Genomic DNA, 20636 nt, shown 5'->3' on the forward strand with positions numbered 1-20636 from the left:
ATATGTTTTAACGATTGCTTTCAACTGGCTAGCTTTTATTCCTTTGTGTTTTGTGGTGATTCTTCTGGATGTGGTCTAAGCCACCTTGACTTCCAGTTTGGGAGAAACATGGGCTATAAATGCATTAAATAAATAAGTAAAAAATGTTGCTTCAGCACTAGGCAATGCCAGAGCGATCCTGAAAGATCAGCTTCATCTTCACTGAGAGGGACTTCCTTAGTTGGGATTTTTTTAAAATGCTGACTCTGATGGAGCCTGAAACATTTTTTATATAAAAAATGTTGATTGTGGTATGATACATATTCAAATAAAAGATTCTTAAAGCACTCTTCTCTCAGACTGAAGTGCTCCATTTAGTTCATTATAATTTCAACACCTTACTTAATTTTTAAACCTACTTTAGCATTAAAAAATACAGTTGCTATAAAAACCTTATTGAAACCTAGGCTGCATTATCGTACTCACTGTTGTATTTTCAAAACCATTCCCAAGCACTGTTAAGCAGCTACAACTCGGAGAATTCATTATCGGGATGCAAACCTAAAATAGTTTTGCACCATGTTTCAAAATTACACACATGCTTTAGTCTAATTACTTTACCTATTTCCCCTGTAAAAACTAGTCATTGTGTCAAGCAGTTTAAGAGATTTGGATAATTCACGCCAAGTTGATGGCCGAGCATATGCAAAGAATATCTTCCCTATTTCCATTTTAATTGGGGAACAATAAAATCTGTAATTCATCAAGAAATCTTAATGCACAATTACTTATTATGGGCTTCAAATGTGCACCTTAGATGCTTATCCATATTTTGCAACAGAAGACCTTTCTCTGGCTTTGAGAAACCCAATGTATTCAATGTTTTCATAGTTTTTTTACAGGGAGGTTTATTAGTATTATCTTTTAGAGCAGCAGACACAGTAAAATTATATAATCTATTCAAGTGCCAGATGTGGAACTCATAGATGTGGAACTTAGTAGAATTAATTTTATAGGCAGCAATGTTCCCTCAGCTTTGTCTGAAAGGTCTCTTCAGAGAAAGACAAATTGTGCCTTCACTTTTGGATGAACATGTCTTTTCATTTTCTTGGAACCCAGTTGGAACTTTTCTTTTGTGCTTGCCGAGGTAACAACAAATAGCTAAAGATAAACGATTCAACTACAAGATAAGTGTAAGTTCAATGGAGCGACGAAAGTTGTATCTCTTAGGGGAAGAAGGACTATAGCTCAATGGTAAAACATCTGCAGAAGCTCCCAGGGTCAACCACCAGTTTCTGGAAGCTGCAGGAAGTGAGAGCACTCTTGTGCTCAGGCCTTGCTTGCACGTTTCTCACAGGCATCTGGTTGGCCACTGTGAGAACAGGATGCTGCACTAGATGGGCTGTTGGTCTGATCCAGCAGGCTCTTATTGTATTCTCCTCACCAGCATCTCCAGATAGGACTGGGAATGTCCCCTGCCTGAAGCCTTGGGGAGCCACTACCATACTGACCAAGATGGACCAACAATCTGACTCCTCAGTCTAAGGTAGCTCCTGATTTTCTGGAACTTACATTTTGTCATTGGACTGACTACAAAGGTGCCCTGATTCGAGAATGTACTATAATGCATTTTTGCCTGCATGCAGTGAAAGGAGCACATGAAATGAAGCACATGGGCCACACAGTTGCATCCGATAACTGAAATTACAACAGTCAAGATGGCTCCAAAAGAAGAATGTCATGAATGAAGCAGAAGTGACAATTGCTCGTGGAAACAGAGGTAACTCGGGACAAGAATATTTCAAGATATTACTAGATTTCTCTTGCAGGGGAAGAAACCAAGAATAATAGATTCCAAAGAAAGAGGTGGGTTTTCCCTACCAGATTTGAGATTATATTATGAAACATCCTGTTTATGCTGGTTAAAGGAATGGATATTATTTTTTAAAATACTGATGTTTTAGAACTTGAAGGTCATGTTAATAGATTTGGTTGGCACGCATATTTGTGGTATGAGAATGTTAAAGTTCATATAGCTTTTTTGAATCACGTAGTAAAGAAAATGGTGTATAAAGTATGGGGAAAATATAACAATTTATTAGAACAAAAAACACCATGGTGGCTTTACCTACTGGAGGCAATATCTGTTTAAAAAAAGAGAGAGAAATGACTGAGTATCTTATAAAGAATTATTAATGAAAATAGATCATGAGCTGAAATTAAAGAGGTCTGAAGATATAAAAGGATTATTAACTGATTGGTTACAATGACCTTTTCTAAGAAACCAGAAGCTTTTATTTTAGGAATTATAGGTGCTGAAATTCCTAGCAACAAGAAGAGACTATTTATGTACGCGACTATAGCTGCCCAGACTTTGTTGGCCCAGAGATGGAGAGAAAGTACAGTCCCTACTGGTGAAGAATGACAGTCTAAATTGACTATGCCAGGCATAAGCAAACTCCGGCCCTCCAGATGTTTTGAGACTACAATTCCCATCATCCCTGACCAATGGTCCTGTTAGCTAGGGATGATGGGAATTGTAGTTGTAAAACATCTGGAGTGCTGGAGTTTGCCTATGCCTGGACTATGCAAAAATGGCAAAACTGAGCAGAAGAATTAGAAATCATGAAGACCAAAATTTTAATAAGGAATGGGGAAAATATATAATTTACCTAAAAAATTATTGTAAACAAGTAAAATTATTAGTAGGATTGATTGGTAGCTAAAAGCTAGACTACGGACTAATTTAACCATTTAATTCAGGATTTAGGTACCACAAATGTTTACTACCAATAATATTCTTCTATTTTACATGCACATATACAACACACACACACACACATATGCTATCTGATTTGGCCTCCTCTGGTCACACTTCTTTCTGTTCTTGACATATAGGCAATTCTTTGATGGGAGTGTAGACAGATAACGCTTCTTTAAAAGGCATTAAACTACCTGCCTCCATGAGGATCTAATTACTGTTCTATTGGACATCAATGCAGTTCTTCCAATGATGTTGACAACTCATTAATTGTGACTGTACATCTGCGCCAAGTCCTTGCAAAAACTTGTAATGGATGCCCAGTGGCATTCAACAAGCCTCCTAAATTGTTCTTCAATAGAGAATTGTGTGGATTCAGTCCTTGAAAAAAGTACATCTAACCACAAACAAGGATCAGAAAGGAACTGAGGTCTTCTTCATCTCAAATAGCACTTAAAAAAAAAGTGGGATGTTCACAGATGGTTGGTTTACTAATAGTTTACTCACCAATGCATATTATATTAATATTTAAATATACATTTATTTAAATATTTAAATTATATTTATGTATTCAACGTGCTGGTACTCATATACAAAGACCTGTACAGTTTAGGTTCAGGATATCTAAAAGATGCTTTCACCCATTATATACCCAACTGATCATTGCACTCTGCAGCAGAGGGCAACTCATTGGGAAGTCCATTCTGCATGTTGTAGGAATCCGGCCTTGGAAAAACCTTCTATTGCTTATCAGACAAGCACAATTTCTCTTGTATTTTTCAGTGCTTATTGAATGCCTTCCTTTTCACCAAGCCTCTTAAGTGGATTTTCACATCCTACTCTGTATCTGCATTGGACTTGAAAGAGTTTTAATTGCCACTTGCGTTGTGATATTTCATGTGAAGTGATCCATAAATGAAATAAGCCTCATTCCACACTCAATAAGTGTGTGACACCTTTGCCCAGAGGTGCCAAGGCCCATAGATTGCAAAAAAAACACTGGGCAAAGTGTTGCCCAGTGTCTTTTCCATGAACCCTTGCAAAGGGGAGGGAAAAACCTATATAAGCCTGTTTTTCCTGGAACTCAGGGCCATTTTTCCTCATGAGCTTCCTGCCCGCCCACCTGTCCACAATTTTGGATTGCTGGTTGATAGTGCCAGAAATGATTTTTTTCCTCTCTCTCAACCTGATTGGCACTTGGGGTATTTTTGCCTTTCCCTCAGTGCAATTATGGCCTTGCTTTGTTAGGTAGAATAACATTGCTTGCTGAGGGTAGAAATGGCATTGGGTAGACTCAACATATCATGGAGAACCCCCATAAGGGGTGTGAGGGGAGGACTGATCACAGCACCCCAAAATTCAGGCTGGGTTATCTACATAGTTGGAATCAGCACTCTCTGGTCACCCACCCACAGATATGGGGCAGTCCAAACCCAGCAGACCCACTTTATCAATGTGGGGTTTGTGGAATGATGGACTGATCCTGGCCCCAATGCCATGCTAACTCTTACCCCGCTGCTGCTGTCAATAACATTTGGCCTGATTTTATCCCATCACCATTGTACAGTCTGGTTATTTGATGCTTTCCTGGGTCACCTACTGCACCTGCCTGGGCAAATAAATATTAACCACCCAAGCATAATCTCATGAATAAGTGGAAAGTCTTGCCAGAATAACAAACTCATGCCTGAAGTAACCCAATATCTGTTTAAGGGCTCTGGGAGAAGTGTGTCTTCCATTGTGACCCATACTATTCATAGACGTGATTTTCAGGCAAAGCTGGATACCCAGTTTATGCAGATAAAGTAGATACACCATATTCAGATGCATAATGAATATTTTTCAATGTCTACTAGTTCTATTATTACACTACTATATTATGATGACCTCTGATTCCCACTCCAATCAGCCAGCTGCACAATATAATTTGGTGGCTCTTTTCCACAGAGGAATCTATAAATTAACTTTTGCTGCCACCAAATTAACCTTTATTTTAGTGTTTAGATAAAACACAGACAGAGGGTCTCCATGGATTGCGCCCTGTCTTTTGAGTGGCATCCTTCAATGGTTATTGTTAGCTTATCCCCTCTTGCTTTATTAGATCTGTTAGTTCAATTACAGTTGTTCCCTCTAGACCCAAGAAAAGAATACCTAAAGTTCTATAATCAGAGATGGAAAAATACTAATTGAATTGGCCTTCAAATTACAAGTCTTAAGAGAAACCGGCAGAAGGAATTCCATTTGTGTGGTTCATCACTGCAGATTTTCATAGAAAAATCTGTCGATTCAAATTTGGCCTGATTCAGACTTCATTCATTCAGTGTCAATTAATGGATTTAATTCAAGATCCCAGGTCTTTGGGGCATGCATGGTTCCATCACACTCACACAGCATCATAGACTTTGTAGCTCTGAAGTTGTGTGAAGATCACAGGTGGATGGATCAGTCTGTTCCTAATCCATGTTACTCATAGCTCAGTTGGCTAAAGCATGGTGCTGATAACACCCAAGTCACAGGTTTGATACTCATATGGGACAGCTGCAAGGGGTTGGACTAGATGATCCTCAGGATCCCTTTGAACTACAATTCTATGATTCTATAAGCCTCTACCATCTGGTTTCTGTGTGGAAGTGCTAAAATAACACAAGAATGAGCACAGTCTAGGTTCAAAATGTTAAATTATTAATTGAATGCAAGTGGCCTAGCTTGAAAGGGTTCAAACAAAAGTGTAATCAGTGTAGCAATATATATGTTCCTACATTATATCATTCTTAATGGTAAAAGCTTGACATCTCTGAAAACTTCCTTAGCCAAGACCAAACACTGAGTAGATTTCTTGAAAAACATCCTGAATTTCAAGAAGACCAAGACAGTGTTCAGCGTAGGACTGATATTGCCTGAACCACATAACTGAAATTCATTTATTTTAAATGATGCTTGCATTAATTCTTAAAAAAAAAATATTTTTAAAATGTACACCATGCTTGATGTATGGCAAGAATAAATCATTTACAAAAAATCAACAAGACAACATGACATAGGGGCTGCTGCTCAGAACATGAGTTGACAATCTTAAAAGATGGGAGCATGGTTATCTTTCTTTGTTAGCCATAGTCACCTGCCTGAACATAAATATGTAATTAAAATCTTAGTGTCCCAAAGAAATAGGATTTAAATAAATTACATTGTCTTTCAGTGCAATATTCACTCTAATTGTGCTCTTCCTCACCCAAATCTGAACTGTGCTCTACTGAAGGGGCTGGATAGCAAAACCCTGTATGAGTTCATGCATGCAAAAGTTTTGTTGAATTCATCTTATATCAAATTACTCTTGTGCCAATTATCTTGTAAAACTCTAACCTTTCCTGTATTTCCACATCCACCCTGACCCTCTTGATCATTATGATAGGGTTGTAGAGGACAATCATTCAGGTCACTTCTAGCTGATCAGTTTGCATCCTTGATGATCATAAGATTGCAACAGACAGTCATGACAACCTCAGAACACTAATTTAAACAACTATATACCTATTTGCTTCATACACCCACACCCACACACACACCCCTACATTAGGGCTCTCCTCTGATCTTGATTTTGGAGTGTTGAGTTGCAGTCCTCAACAACTTTGCTCAAAAGTACATTCTGATTGATCTAAATGATATGAGAGAGACCTCAGACTTAGCGTTCAGCATTTTACTCTTTTTAAAAAAGCTTTTCAAGTTATACTTTCCTGAATTTTTGACATTTGCAAGATTCAATATGATTAATGACCTTCTTCCCATTATTGTTTGGAAAGCCTGCCAAGAAAAAGAATTACCCATCCACATGTAGTAGCATTATTCTTATATTATCTAATTCTGGCACGTGGTCAACAGGATCATAATTTTTAAACACAACTGGACAAATGCTTCCATTTGCTCCAGATGTCCCCCCAATGAAGATTATTCCACAGAATACCATTAATGGTTTTATATATATATAAGCAAATATATATATATATATATATATATATATATATATATATATACACACACACACATCCATACAATTTATTGTATATGAGTGTCAGCGTAAGAATGCAGTTCATCATCAAATGAATCTTGATAGCTTATATGAGCTGTATAAAGCTTTACAACTGAATGGGGTAATTTGGCAAGTATGAATAACAGAGTTGGAACAGAAGGGAAGATGAGCTTAAGGTAGGTGTAGTAAGCTGTAGTAAGAGAATTGGAAGGGCATAGGGGAAAGAGTAGGTGCTTTGACCATTGCTGGGACTTCAATTTTTCCACGACTTAGAGTAGGGTTGCTATATTTCAAAAAGTGAAAATCTGGAATCTAGACATCTGACATGGGTTGCCATATGTCCAGATTTTCCCAGACATTTCAGCAATACCTGCCCGGACACTGTTTCTGGTTGCTGTATTCTGTCTATGTCCAGGGAATTCTGGACGTATGGCAACCCTAACTTAGAGACAACTTGGGATAACTCAGCAAAAATCAGTTGCTGTGGAGATGGAGACACCTCATTGCGGTGGAATAGAATTTGGATGACCAGATGTAGTTCAAGAATAGTCTGTATGGTGTGAAGCTCAGCTGCATTCAAAAGCAGCTATGATTAAAACAGATACAAAGTGGTCCATCTGGTGGGTGAACTCTAGCACAATGGCTGAGTCAGTTTGGCGTGGCATAAGGAGACATGTCAAAACAATCCGGTATATTTTTCCCAATCATTTTTAATGGTATCTGAAAAGAGCAAATACAAGCTCAAAATAATAAACAACTAACCAAGGAAGTCAGAAACAAGAGCAGAGCATACTTATTTAATGTGAGAGAAGAGTGTACAGAATGGAATAAACACATTTTTAATTAAAACTTGAATGACAAGTTCTAGCTTAGACATGAACCAATATTATTCCATGAATAGCAGGCAGAAAGAGACATGGGATACATAGGCCCTCTTGACATCTTAATATGAGGAGGCCTGCTACTAAATCCTAGAGATTGGCAGTTCTATTTTTCCTGCATAAAACAGATATACATATGTTGAGACTGATATGTATGTTTTTATTAAAGCATATTCTGATAATTTGACAAGTCGAAACATATAATGCATTGTTTCCTCTTATAATTGTTCAGAACCTTTGGGGAAAGAGAAGGATGTATTTGGAATAGTATTTGATTTGCACATATTGAAGGACACACAAATCTACATTAGGAAAAATCTCTCATATATTTAGAGCTCAATGGAATCTTGAAAGCGAAACGATACCAAACGGGTGAAATGCTGAAAAACTAATTTTATCGTATTGGAAAATGCAAGCAACTTAAGGAGCCATTATGTTGGCACTGAAATATCACTTCTCCATCTGAGTTCACATATTGGGTTGTCAATGCATTTACCATAAAACAGTTTGTGATAAAAAGAAGAGCAGTTTGCAAATGCAGTGATGGGGGATATAGCAGAAAATAATATTTCGGGTTTTCATTGTAGAGTAAAACATAACTATGCATCTGTAGACACCCAAAAATTGAGAATAGCTTGGCACAGCATTATAAGTATAAAATTGCAGATGGGTTTTTTTGTTTTGTTTTTTGTTCTCTGGAAATAAGACTCATTTGTGTCAGTTGCCGTTTGTTGCTAAAGAACCAGTACTTAAAAAAAATGGGAACCATCACATTATCTCAAAATGGGAGTACTATGTATATCAAACCTATCCATTCTGAAGGAAATCAGCCCTGAGTGCTCACTGGAAGGACAGATCCTGAAGCTGAGGCTCCGATACTTTGGCCACCTCATGAGAAGAGAAGACTCCCTGGAAAAGACCCTGATGTTGGGAAAGATGGAAGGCACAAGGAGAAGGGGACGACAGAGGACAAGATGGTTGGACAGTGTTCTCGAAGCCACCAACATGAGTTTGACGAAACTAAGGGAGGCAGTGGAAGACAGGATTGCCTGGCGTGCTCTGGTCTATAGGGTAACAAAGAGTTGGACATGATTAAAGACTAAACAACAATAACAACATGTGCTCCAAGGACCATTTAGTCCACAGAGATATATAAGCACTTGGAGCTGCTGAATACTGAATGTGATCCACCAAACCAATACTCCCCACTTTGACAGGTCGAAGCAGCTCCCCTAAGCATCAGGCAGGGGTCTGTCATACTTGTTGTTTGAGCACTGGAGACCAAGTCTTTCTGCGTGCAAAGCACATCTTCCTACCACTGAGATAAGCTCCTTCTCTAGCTAGGAAGTAAACAAGGTGGTTAGTATTTCTGTTTAGCATGCCTTACATGCAACATTGAATTTATTAGCTCCTCAGTGTCATAAATTAACCCCAGAATTATCTGAACCCCACTTTCTCCACATATCCTCTGAAGAGCAGAGTGGGGGCAAGCAAAGGGGCTTGCATGGTATAGTACAGGGTCTTGTCACTGACTTCTTCCACTGTCACACTGTAGGGCATGTGAGCAGAGTTAGTGGAATCTGTAGCTCCAAAACATAACAGATCCACTGTAGAATTTGAAGGTTCTGCCTAGCTTGGCGTGAAATCTGTCGATGAATTATTGGTTGCATGAATACAGCTGCTCCTGCAATGAGAAAAGGGGCAGGAATGTTAACATATAAATTGTGCCCAGCCACCACCCTGCCACTCTGCTATACTTGGCGATCGTGAGTGCTGCCAACGCAGTCGCATTGGTCTATGCCACTATAGAGCCATCTCACATTGCAGGTGCAAAGGCAGATACAGTGGTACCTCGGGTTAAGTACTTAATTCGTTCTGGAGGTCCGTTCTTAACCTGAAACTGTTCTTAACCTGAAGCACCACTTTAGCTAATGGGGCCTCCCACTGCTGCCGCACTGCCAGAGCACGATTTCTGTTCTTATCCTGAAGCAAAGTTCTTAACCCGAGGTAATATTTCTGGGTTAGCGGAGTCTGTAACTTGAAGCGTATGTCACCTGAAGCATATGTAACCCGAGGTACCACTGTATTGTATCATTATTTTGGCGCAACAGTCCTTCTACCTGATCTTACATCCAGCAAGGAGTTGGCTGCAGAAGCTCAGAGAGTGAGGCTGCCAGCTACTGCTTTGGTTAATGAGCATATTTTCATGATTTGTTGAGGGGGCTTTTGTCAAGGTGTTATCTAGTGTCACCTTCTGTGATGGTGCCCCCACAGGATTGGGGGGGAGGAGCTTATGTTGACCACAATGCCCTTGGCGGTTGCCATTTATTTTCTCCACACAATGTCTAAGTCATCTAGACAAAGTCATCTAGACTTCCAGAGCATTGCAGAAAGTAACGATGAGAGTCATAAAGATTTTATTTTATTTAAGGTGAGTGTGGGGCAGGTCTCCATAATGGGGTGCTGAAGTCCCAGCAGCAGCCCATAGAAACTGTACAGAGGCCCCAGGCCTGTTTGTAAGTTTGATTTAATAGCAAGGTTCAGTGGAACCATTTTCATGACTGAAGAATCGAACCTAGAAAGTGTGCTGTCTAAAGCAATAGTACAATCAAATTAAAACAAACAAGGGTTATGAGAGGCAGCTGTGTATGTAGTAGTTTGCTGATGAGCACATAGGCCATGATAATATGTAGATCAATGACTGGTTTTTGAAGGTTCTTCTAAGAAGCCCCTGCATTGTAATTATGTTTGTAACAGTTTCCTTTCCTTTTCTATTTAAGATTGCAATCCATGAAGTAGTTGAATGCAGAACACTGATACCTTAAGGAAGAAATAGACTGACCGGTATCCCTGCGGTGGCCACTTAGAAACTTCACATGGGGCAGCTCTAATAATATAGACTAAAGGACAAATTGCCTATGGCCTCCAATTTGACCATATGGTAAGCCCATTATTATAATGCCCCCTACTTCCACTTAATTATGGGAGAATGGTAACAGTGAGATTATATGTGGCTGGAGGCTTCAGATGACCACCTCTATGCATAGTTAAAGTTGCTGCCCAACTTATTTTTAAGTTTCAGTCCTTAAGAATCTTTCCATGAAGTGGTTTAGTCCTGGGAAGGTTTGATTTTATATTAGTACCACACACCAGTGTTTCAAATCATGGCGGGCACAATTCAGCCAATGTTAAACACTTTTAATTTTATTGATTTGAATCAGACATTTAAGGATGCATTCTTCCCCTCTTGGAATCAATGGGCTTTAGAAGTATTTAACTTCAGGTAGGTCGTGTCAAACTTTGCTGTTTTAAATCATTAAGTTTAGTGGAATTTTTTATTTGAAGGGTTCCATTCAATAAAACATGCTTAAGTTTATTCCTGCTCAGCAAAATCCTTTGCCACGATACTATTATGCAAAACTCCTGCCTTGTCTGTAGTATGAGCAAAATCTAAAGTGATGCATTAGTGAAATTCAATTTGATGGTAAGCTTTATGATTTACTAGTGTTATTTAGGCTGACACATTCATATTTTGGAAAGTTATAAACCTGTCACATTCATTATTAATAGTAATAATATACAAAAGATCGATAAGGCTCTCGTGTTTAGATACTGTGTTTATATTATTAGAGGAGAATAAATTATTCAGACAGCTGTTTCATTGAATTCACCCTGTACAATTCAAGGCAATTACATAGCCTCCTTCATCCATACACATTACTCTGTTTTACTCTCTTAATCCAATTTAGACAACAAGAAGGAACTTGGAGAGGATTTCTTTCATAAAACTATGGAGGCAGAAGTACTTCACTTTTTTGTAGTTCATATAATATCCAAAGACCACTTTCAGCTTCATATTTCTGTGATCTACATCTGCATAGAGAATCTATTGAATTTGCTCCCACCATACTTCAACACCATCAACCTTTATTACAGTCCAAGACCAGACAAACTCCCCCCATATGTGAAGATGGTCACCAACTTGGATGGCTTTAAAAGAGGACTAGGCAGATTCACGAAGGATAAATCTCTCAATGGCTACTAGCCATGTTGGCTATGCTCTACCTTCACTGCAAGACTAAACAATTGAATGCCAATTGCTGGGAATTAAAATGCTTGGTAATTCCACTTCCTACACCTACATACACACACAAACACATCCCTAAGAAAACTGTTGTTTTATTCTTATTCTCTGCTTCCTGTTCATTAACTGGCTATTGGTCCACAGTTAATATTGTAGGTCACAGATGAGGCTGATTTGGTTTCCCGCTTGGGTTGCAGCAAAGGTCAATTTACTTAAATTACCCTCTCAGACCTCCTGCCAGGCCAAATTAAGCATTCAGTTACATTCAGTAGCCTCATTCTTCATTGACTTGCAGGCAGGCTGGGTTGTACTTTTAAATGTTCAAAAACTACTTTTAAAAACCGTAAAGTGAGACCCACGTTAGAGCAGGAACACCTGTCTCTGATGCTTTCATGCTTTTTTGATCCCCTCAGATGCAGGCTCTGGCAAAATACAAACACACAAAGGGGACACAATATAACATTGTGTTACAGGCCGCTGCTTGGTGTACACCAGTTTTCTGTCCTCTTACAGTGGTACCTTGGTTCTCAAACGCCTTGGTACTCAAACAACTTGGAACCCAAACACTGCAAACCCGGAAGAAACAGTTCCGGTTTGCAAACATTTTTCAGAAGCCCAATGTGCTCCGTTTTGAGTGTTACACTTCTGATTTGAGTTCCACACTTCTGTTTTGAGTGTTACACTGAGGTCAGTCTGCTTTTGCTATTTATTTTACATTTTTGTTTTTGCGGCTCTTTTTTGTTTTGTTTTTGTGACTGTGTGGAACCCAGTTCAGCTACTGGTTGATTGATTGTGTGACTGCAGTACATTGTTTATTGCTTTCATTTTATGGATCAATGGTCTCGTTAGATAGTAAAATTCATGTTAAATTGCTGTTTTAGGGATTGTTTTTAAAAGTCCGGAATGGATTAATCCATTTTGCATTACTTTCTATGGGAAAGCACACCTTGGTTTTGGAACACTTTGGTTTTGGTTGCTAAAATCATTAAAAAGGGGATATGCGGATATTGAGCTGATCATTCCATGTTCTGTGTCCTTCTAAATGTTCATCACTATGGCAAAATACTTGTGTCACTTCTCACCATCAACAGATCCCTTTCTCTAAAGAGCATGAAGTCGTGATACCTTGATTCTATCCAGAACATGATACTTAATGTCAGTTACTGTCTGAGGCACATCTATAGAAAAAAATAATAATAATAAAAAAATCTCCGTCTAACACTAGTTTGAGCACAAGTAAGAGTCATGCTTGTATGATTTCCTGGGTGCATCTTTGAATTAATATTGGATCACATCTGTCTTATTAGCAATTAGAAAGAGTCATAACTCTGCATGCATATGTTCAAATTAGTAACAAGAAAACCACGTGTAAAATGTTACATTAAAATTGGCCTCAGGTTCACAGCAAACAGAACCGTGGTCTAAGTGAGCATTAATCTTGCATACTGATTTTCTAATAGAAGATGACAGGTCCCCAATAAATTTTAAATGTTTCCAAAAGCAATAGCATACAAAAAAGAGAGAAGTACATGTTGCAGGTGCCCAGAAATAGAATGGGCTCTTCATTTCTGCAATATGCCCAATGTGTTTTGGCCACAAATGCCTTTGTCAAGGGCTTATTTCCTTGTTTCTTAATGAAGCAATCTCAAAGCTTTCTGTCAAAAGACTGTCAAAATCTTTGACAACAGAAAGCCTTGAGATTGCTTCATTAAGAAACAATGAAATAAGCTTCTGACAATGAAGGTATTTGTGACTGAAATGTGTTGGACATATTGCAAAAGTAAAAAAATTAAAAAGCATCATTTTTCTTGGAATCTGTGAGATACCCTATTCTTGGATTCTTCCTTTTCGGTGTGTTGTTCCAAAAGGAAATATCAATGAATAGGGGTGGGGCACACATAATAAATTTAGACAGTATCTCCTAAACCAAAATCCAAACTTTGCTTTGTGTTTTGGAGTAGGTGAGGGTATTTACAGTCCCATGGCCAATATTAGTCAATGATAGGTTACAATAACCATCTTCTGACAATGCTAATTACCTGACTATAGGAAAGATTATTGAAATGACTGACATTTGTTGTAGACTGCAATTTCATCAGAAGAACAACCCTTTTATGAGGCTAGAAAAGACAGAAAACATCATTTTCTAAAAGAATAGTCCATGTTGGATAAATAAGAACACACACACATGCCCCGACAGATGTTCCAAACAGTTAAAAGTTCTATGGACCTAACATGTGCAATCTTGGTACCATATCAACATTATCCTTGCTGGATATTCATAAAATACTTGTCTGTCTTTCTCCAAACCATTAGATGGCATGAACCATCATTTTGATGTCATTTGCCCAGGCAGATACGTCATGTGACCTGTAAGAGCAGCAAAATAACCAGACTGTACAACGGTGATAGGATAAAAGAAGGTCAAATCTCTAATGACAGCAGCAGGCAGGGCAAGGGTTGGCATGGCTTTGGGTCCCAAGATCAGTTCACCATTCCAAAAGCCCCATGTTGATGGAATGTATCTGCTGGGCTTGGATCACTCCAAACCGGTATGACAGGAGTCGGCCAGTGTTGAACCTTGCTGTGGTGTACGTCAAGCAAACAAGGTTTCACTGGGGGACCAGGGTGCAGATTCCAACCAGGCAGGTGCTGAGCCCATACTTGGGTTTGCCATGGTCAATCCTTATGGTCAGGCCCCTTATGGAGGCTCCCTATACAATGTTGTGTTGAGGGTGGGTGCTGGGAAGCAGGTCAGGCCCCCCAGGCAAACGACATCTACGTGCCAGTCGGTCTCTCCCTTCTGCGTGCCTCTCGGGAGATCCATCAATATTCTTCCTTGTTGTGCTTCCATGACTCATGTCTTTGGAACGTGAGCACACATTGACTTGCAAAGTTGGCTCGGGAGCTGGCTCGGGGTGTGAGTACTAGCTACTTTATTATATACAAATCAGGACAAAGGAAAAACATGTCTCCTCTCTCTCGGAGAGAAGAAATACAACAGTACAGCAGGACGGAACAGTGTAAATCAACTTCCGCTCCCATGACTCCATCAGTGATGGAATGTAAACACAGACATGTGATCAAACAATCCCACCTATCTGCACAGCGGGGGAATGGAATACCAACATGTTGATCCTGACCAATGCCATTTCCACTGCCATACAAACAATGTTCTTCTGCTTAACAAAGGAAAACCACAATTTCACTGAGGGAAAGGAGAGGGAAAAAACCAACCAAGTGCCAAGTATCAGGTGGAGATAAAAATAAAAATCCTTTTCGGCCCTGTCAACCAGTGACCCCTAATTGCTCAGTGAAGGCTCTAACCCGAAGGTGGGTGGGTGGGTGGGAAGTTCTCAAAGCAAAACGACTGCGAGCTCCAGGGGAAGCAGCCTTATATAGGCTTTCCCCTCCCCTCTTCAGCAAGGGCTCATGCGGCAGCGTTTTCCCATGTGCCCATCACACAGAGAAGATACTGGGCGACATCCTGCCCAGTACTTTGCTGTAATCTATGGGCCACAGTGCCCAAAGCTGGGCAAAGGCGTCCCATGCTTACTGGGCACAGAACGGGCCTCAATAATGTTATCATAACTGGAGCAATGAACATGGTATAGAAAGTACCCATGTGATTAAAATAATGCATGAAACAGCACATTGCAGAGATGACATTTATTTTAGGGAAGATCTAGAAGGAAAGTGATTGACAGAGTGTGAGGAACATACACACACAAATAAAGAAAAAAAGGGAACAGTATTATTAGTGCCATACTTTGCAGATGTAGCTTGTTTCTGTACAAGGGTCTGAAGCTGAGACTATAGGTTAAAAGTCTGCAGATGCGGTTTTGTATGCACAAATGTGTGTTCCGCATGTGCCATTGCCCCAGGGTAGTAGTTGCTACTATTTGTGAAGTTTAGGGATTAATTGTATCCTTTACAAAGGTCAACGAAGCATCCAAAGATTGCAAAGGACCTACTAAGAGATGACTATCTTTTAGATAAATTAGTTGGTGATTTATCTTGATTATGCTTCAAAGAATCTTAAGTAGTGAACCCCACAGTCAATAAAAACAGATTACTCAGCTTTTGTTGAAAACTTATCTTTTCCACAAGGGAAATCTATCTTTGACCAGCTTCTTTAAAGTGTAACAAACAGATTTTGATTCACAATCCAAGTAGCAAAAGCCAGAGGCAACTGACATAGAACTAGAAAGTACACCCTCATGCTTGAGCTGACATTGCTCAGAGTGCCACTCCACACCCAGGGCCAGATTTAGGTTTGATGAGGCCCTGAGCTACTGGAGGTAATGGGGCCCTTTATATGTCCAGCTGTCCTTTGTCAACAACAAATTGTCGCTGTTTTTGTGTGTTGAATATATGCTATAAGATAATTTATGGACCTAATAGCCAATTGCACATGCAGAATGTAGGCACCCTATACAGTGGTACCTCGGGTTACATACGCTTCAGGTTACAGACTCCGCTAACCCAGAAATATTACCTCGGGTTAAGAACTTTGCTTCAGGATGAGAACAGAAATTGTGCTCTGGTGGTGCAGCGGCAGCAGGAGGCCCCATTAGCTGAAGTGGTGCTTCAGGTTAAGAACGGGCCTCCAGAATGAATTAAGTTCTTAACCTGAGGTACCACTGTATATAGAAATAAGCAAAGCAGTGATATTTTAGGGAGCAGGCTAGCAGGCGGGGCCCATTACTTACATCTTGGGAGCCTACACAACACAAAACACTGTTGCTGTATGTAGGTTTTATTTTTTTATTTTTTTTACCTTATATATTGGAAATGTACATCCAGGGGTTTTTTCCTTTGAATTTTTTGGGGGCCCCAAATAGAGTGGAGCCCTAAGCTATAGCTTATTTAGTTTATATGTAAATCCGGCACTGCACATACCCAGCAGTTACTTCCTAGCAATCAGAGCCTCGCCTGCTGCCTACGGTGGCTGCTAAGGGCCAATCTTTTGGGGGGCTTTCTACTCTGAGACACGCAGAGCGCATCTGGTTCTTGGGGAAGGGGGGCAGGCTCTGGCAAAGTCTCCAGAGACAGTGTGTCACTTGGTTGCTATGCTGTTTCTTGTCTCTGTCCACTGCTACCTTGCTCCTGTTCTTTAAAAAGGTAAAGGTACCCCTGCCCGTGCGGGCCAGTCGTGTCCGACTCTAAGGTTGTGTGCTCATCTCACTTAAGAGGCCGGGGGCCAGCGCTGTCCGCAGACACTTCCGGGTCATGTGGCCAGCGTGACAAGCTGCATCTGGCAAGCCAGCGCAGCACACGGAAACGCCGTTTACCTTCCCGCTAGTAAGCGGTCCCTATTTATCTACTTGCACCCGGGGGTGCTTTCGAACTGCTAGGTTGGCAGGCGCTGGGACCGAACGACGGGAGCGCACCCCGCCGTGGGGATTCGAACTGCCGACCTGACGATCGGCAAGTCCTAGGCGCTGAGGTTTTACCCACAGCGCCACCAGCGTCTTTATCATCCATTATTTCCAAGCTCCTTTCTTCTTCTGGGTGTGACCTGTCTTAAACCACCAGTCCATACTCTCTTCCCCTTCTTCCTCTCTGGAAGGCTCCTGGTCACCACCAGTCCTCCTCATTTGCCCTGTCCCTGACAATAAGATAGGGTTGGCAATATGAAGGATGATTCAGTAACTTAAAAAAAAATATAGCAAACAGTTACCAGCTTCTTCTTCGAGGCTTCTCACTTTCTGCAACAAAAGGCAGCAAAACTGGTAAAGAAAACAATTAAAAAATGAATGAATCCTATATGAAAACTAATGATGTAGGAAAGATGAAATCCACTTCTTTGCAAAACGCTTAAAGTCTTTTGCATATCATTTAAAATGTCATCACATGGATGTATTTATATCTAGCAATATTCAACAAGCAGCTAGGCAGTGAATATACATATTTCACTAATCATTTCTGCTGAGAAACACATGCATATCTACTCATTTCAAATGTACTAACCCTGCTTTTTAGTTACTAGAAAGTATTTACACTGCTTTCAAATATTTTGCTTCTTGCACGAAGAAGTCCTATCATGCAGCTTCAAAAACCATGATATACTAGATGATATTGGAGAGCTTTGGGGGAGGAAATTTAGCACCTTAGCTGGCCTAGTAAGCATTACTTGTCAACAGTTTTGACCCTTTTTGCTTGCTTTCAGGGCTGTGATCTCAGTTTAATGGATGCACTTGACAGTAGCAATCCTTTACAAGTACTCTAAAAGCAGACATAAGTAAAACAACCCAAACCACATCCATTGTTAATAATTGATGCTTATTCAGCATTGGCGGGCATTGATTATAGGCTTAAAAGGAAGTTCTTTGCAATATTGATTTTGATGCTTTTGACTTGCTATATCAAGACTGAAAGCACCACCACTCTTAATGGAAGTCGGTCACATTTCTTAAAAAATTAAGCAGTCTTAAAGCACATGTGATTCAATACTAGACTCTATCCTCTTTTTGCTGCACAGACTGCATGTCCTTGAAGGAATGTCAAGAAAAAAAGTGTTAGATTATCCAGCTTTTCTAAAAAGAGTATAAATTAATATCCAGACAGTCTAGCTGAAGTCACTTGGGGGAACGAGTTGGCATTAAAAATAATAATAATAAAAGGACAACCTCCACAGTAAACAGTCATTATTCTCAAGCAAAAGAAGACGAACATTTAAATATTTATCCCCAATTCTATGTTTTTCATGGAACTAGAAATGTGTAAACTGAAGCTTTAGTAGAATTGCAGCTGTATTTTGTGCTGCAGACATAAAGATTGATTATCAATGAGTTGGTATTTAGGTGATACAAACCCAGTTCTCACATTCCATTGGTTAATTGCCATCTCTTTTTAAAATGAACATTATATGAGTGCAACACTTTGAGCTGCTGAATCATGACACGAAATGCGCCCCATGGGCAAGATGCTGAACAGTCCCCTAGTTCAAAATGGTAGCTGAAGTTTATATCGAATAGCTCAGCTCAACACTGTTTAGGGAGGAGATATGATGGTAATATCCTTGATATATTGGTATATTGGAATCATCTTTAAATTATTTACCCAAATAAAATTTGTAGGTTATACTATATACAGATGATAATCTCAACCAATATTCTTGGGGGAGGGGGAGGCATATTTAGCTGTCCTTCTTCTGGGGGGGGGGATTAGATTTATGGTTTAATAACCGGCAATACTGCATCCAAAGTACACAGAGGATAGTGCCAGCAGCCTCTGCTATATTGTAAAAACAATCTAGTAACTAAAAATGGGACTTTTTCAAGCACCAAATAGGAATGAGGTCAGCTGAGAATTGCCCTGTAGTTCAACATTTCATTAAAACTGAAACACTTTATTACCACCCTTAAATTTAAAGAAGGCTCGAACAGGCTATGCTGCCCAGTTTTGAATGAGACAAGAAAAAATGTACTGCCAAGAATTACTGTCTTGGTGTATGGCTTCTGCATTTTAAGAATGTGCAGTAAGGTTTGTAATTCTGGAGCTCCGGTGCTTAACCCAGCCCAAAGGTCATGATCTGAATTTGGCTCCGTCCTGCGGTAACATTTTTAAAAAGTTTAACTCTTATTTCTAACCAAGGTGTTGTTTTTACTCCATTTCTCGGAGAAAGAGTTTTTGTGTGTTTCCTTTAAGAAAGACTCTCCTCCCTGAAAGAGAGGGGAGTGGTTGTGGGCGGGAGCCCGAGCACCGCCCAGCAGGGGGCGTTGCCCCTGCCTCCAGCTCACCTGGCTGGTCTCACGCCCCCCCGGTGGCCACCCAACCAGGTGCCGCGGTGGGGGCGTGTTCAGCAGCCTTTTGCTGCAGTGTCAGCCTTTCCCTGGCCTCATTCCTCATTCCTCGTCATCGTCCCATCACGAGTCACCCACCCTCCACTCCCTTTTAGTTAGGGCTTAGGTCATTGGCCTTGCTATGGACCTTAGGTTGGTTGCCCTGGTTGCCCGGGGGGCCTGGTAGGAGTTTTTCCATTTGGCAATAGGCTTTTTGGTTTTTTCGCCTACCTCGTAGCAATCGTCACAACTTTTGTGGTATTGGTGGGTAGGTTAGGCATTGGAATAATGTGTTGTGGTGTGTCGAAGTGCTAGGTGTGGCCATCGCCTATGCCTTCAATTTTTAGGGATATTCCGTTAAAGGAATCTGGCGGTCGTGTATTCTGTCCGATGCCTGCTTGGCGGGAGGCCATGGCACGACCCGCGGTGACAGCAGGGGTGAGCCTATAGTTGGATTAGCATCAACAGGTGATGAACCCTTGGCGAATAAACCCACTTGTTTCGATCCAATGCCTAAGCCAATACCTTTTCATTGCTGTAATCAATAAAGTTGTGGCCTTTTCTAGCCCATTAACCTTATATCACGTGTCCTTGTGTCTTCATTTCACTTCGCGGGGGTCGGGCCCTCGAACCACAACATGTCCATAAGGGTCAGACACCCAGAATGTGAATGTGCTAATAAAGGACTGGAACACAAAGCACACAATTTAGTGTTGTTTATAGCATCAGACTGATTGGATGATAGCATCACATGGATGTCCTGTACAAAGGGAGTGAATGAAGAATTCTGTGCTAAATGCCTAGTTTGGAAACTCCCTTGTAACATTTTGCAGGAGTTGTGTACAGCACACAAAGCCAGCTTTGGAATTCACCCTAGCCAGCTCTGGAAGAGCTTGCTAAAAAAATAAGCAATAATCTCTCCATCAGAAAGGGAGAACTGGCAGGTCACAAATTCTCTTACATAAAATAGTAAGATTCATATTTGAAAGTCCAACATATGAACTTTTGCATCGTCCCTTCTTTAGGACGCAATGAGGAACTCCGTCGATAATATGTGTGTTGGCTGGGAATCATTGGACTGGAAAAACCTGTTCAGAAGAAATCTTTCATTTCCTTTTGT

The sequence above is a fragment of the Podarcis melisellensis genome (assembly GCF_964234715.1).
Source record: "Podarcis melisellensis genome assembly, chromosome: 10".
In the NCBI taxonomy this organism is placed as follows: Eukaryota; Metazoa; Chordata; class Lepidosauria; order Squamata; family Lacertidae; genus Podarcis; species Podarcis melisellensis.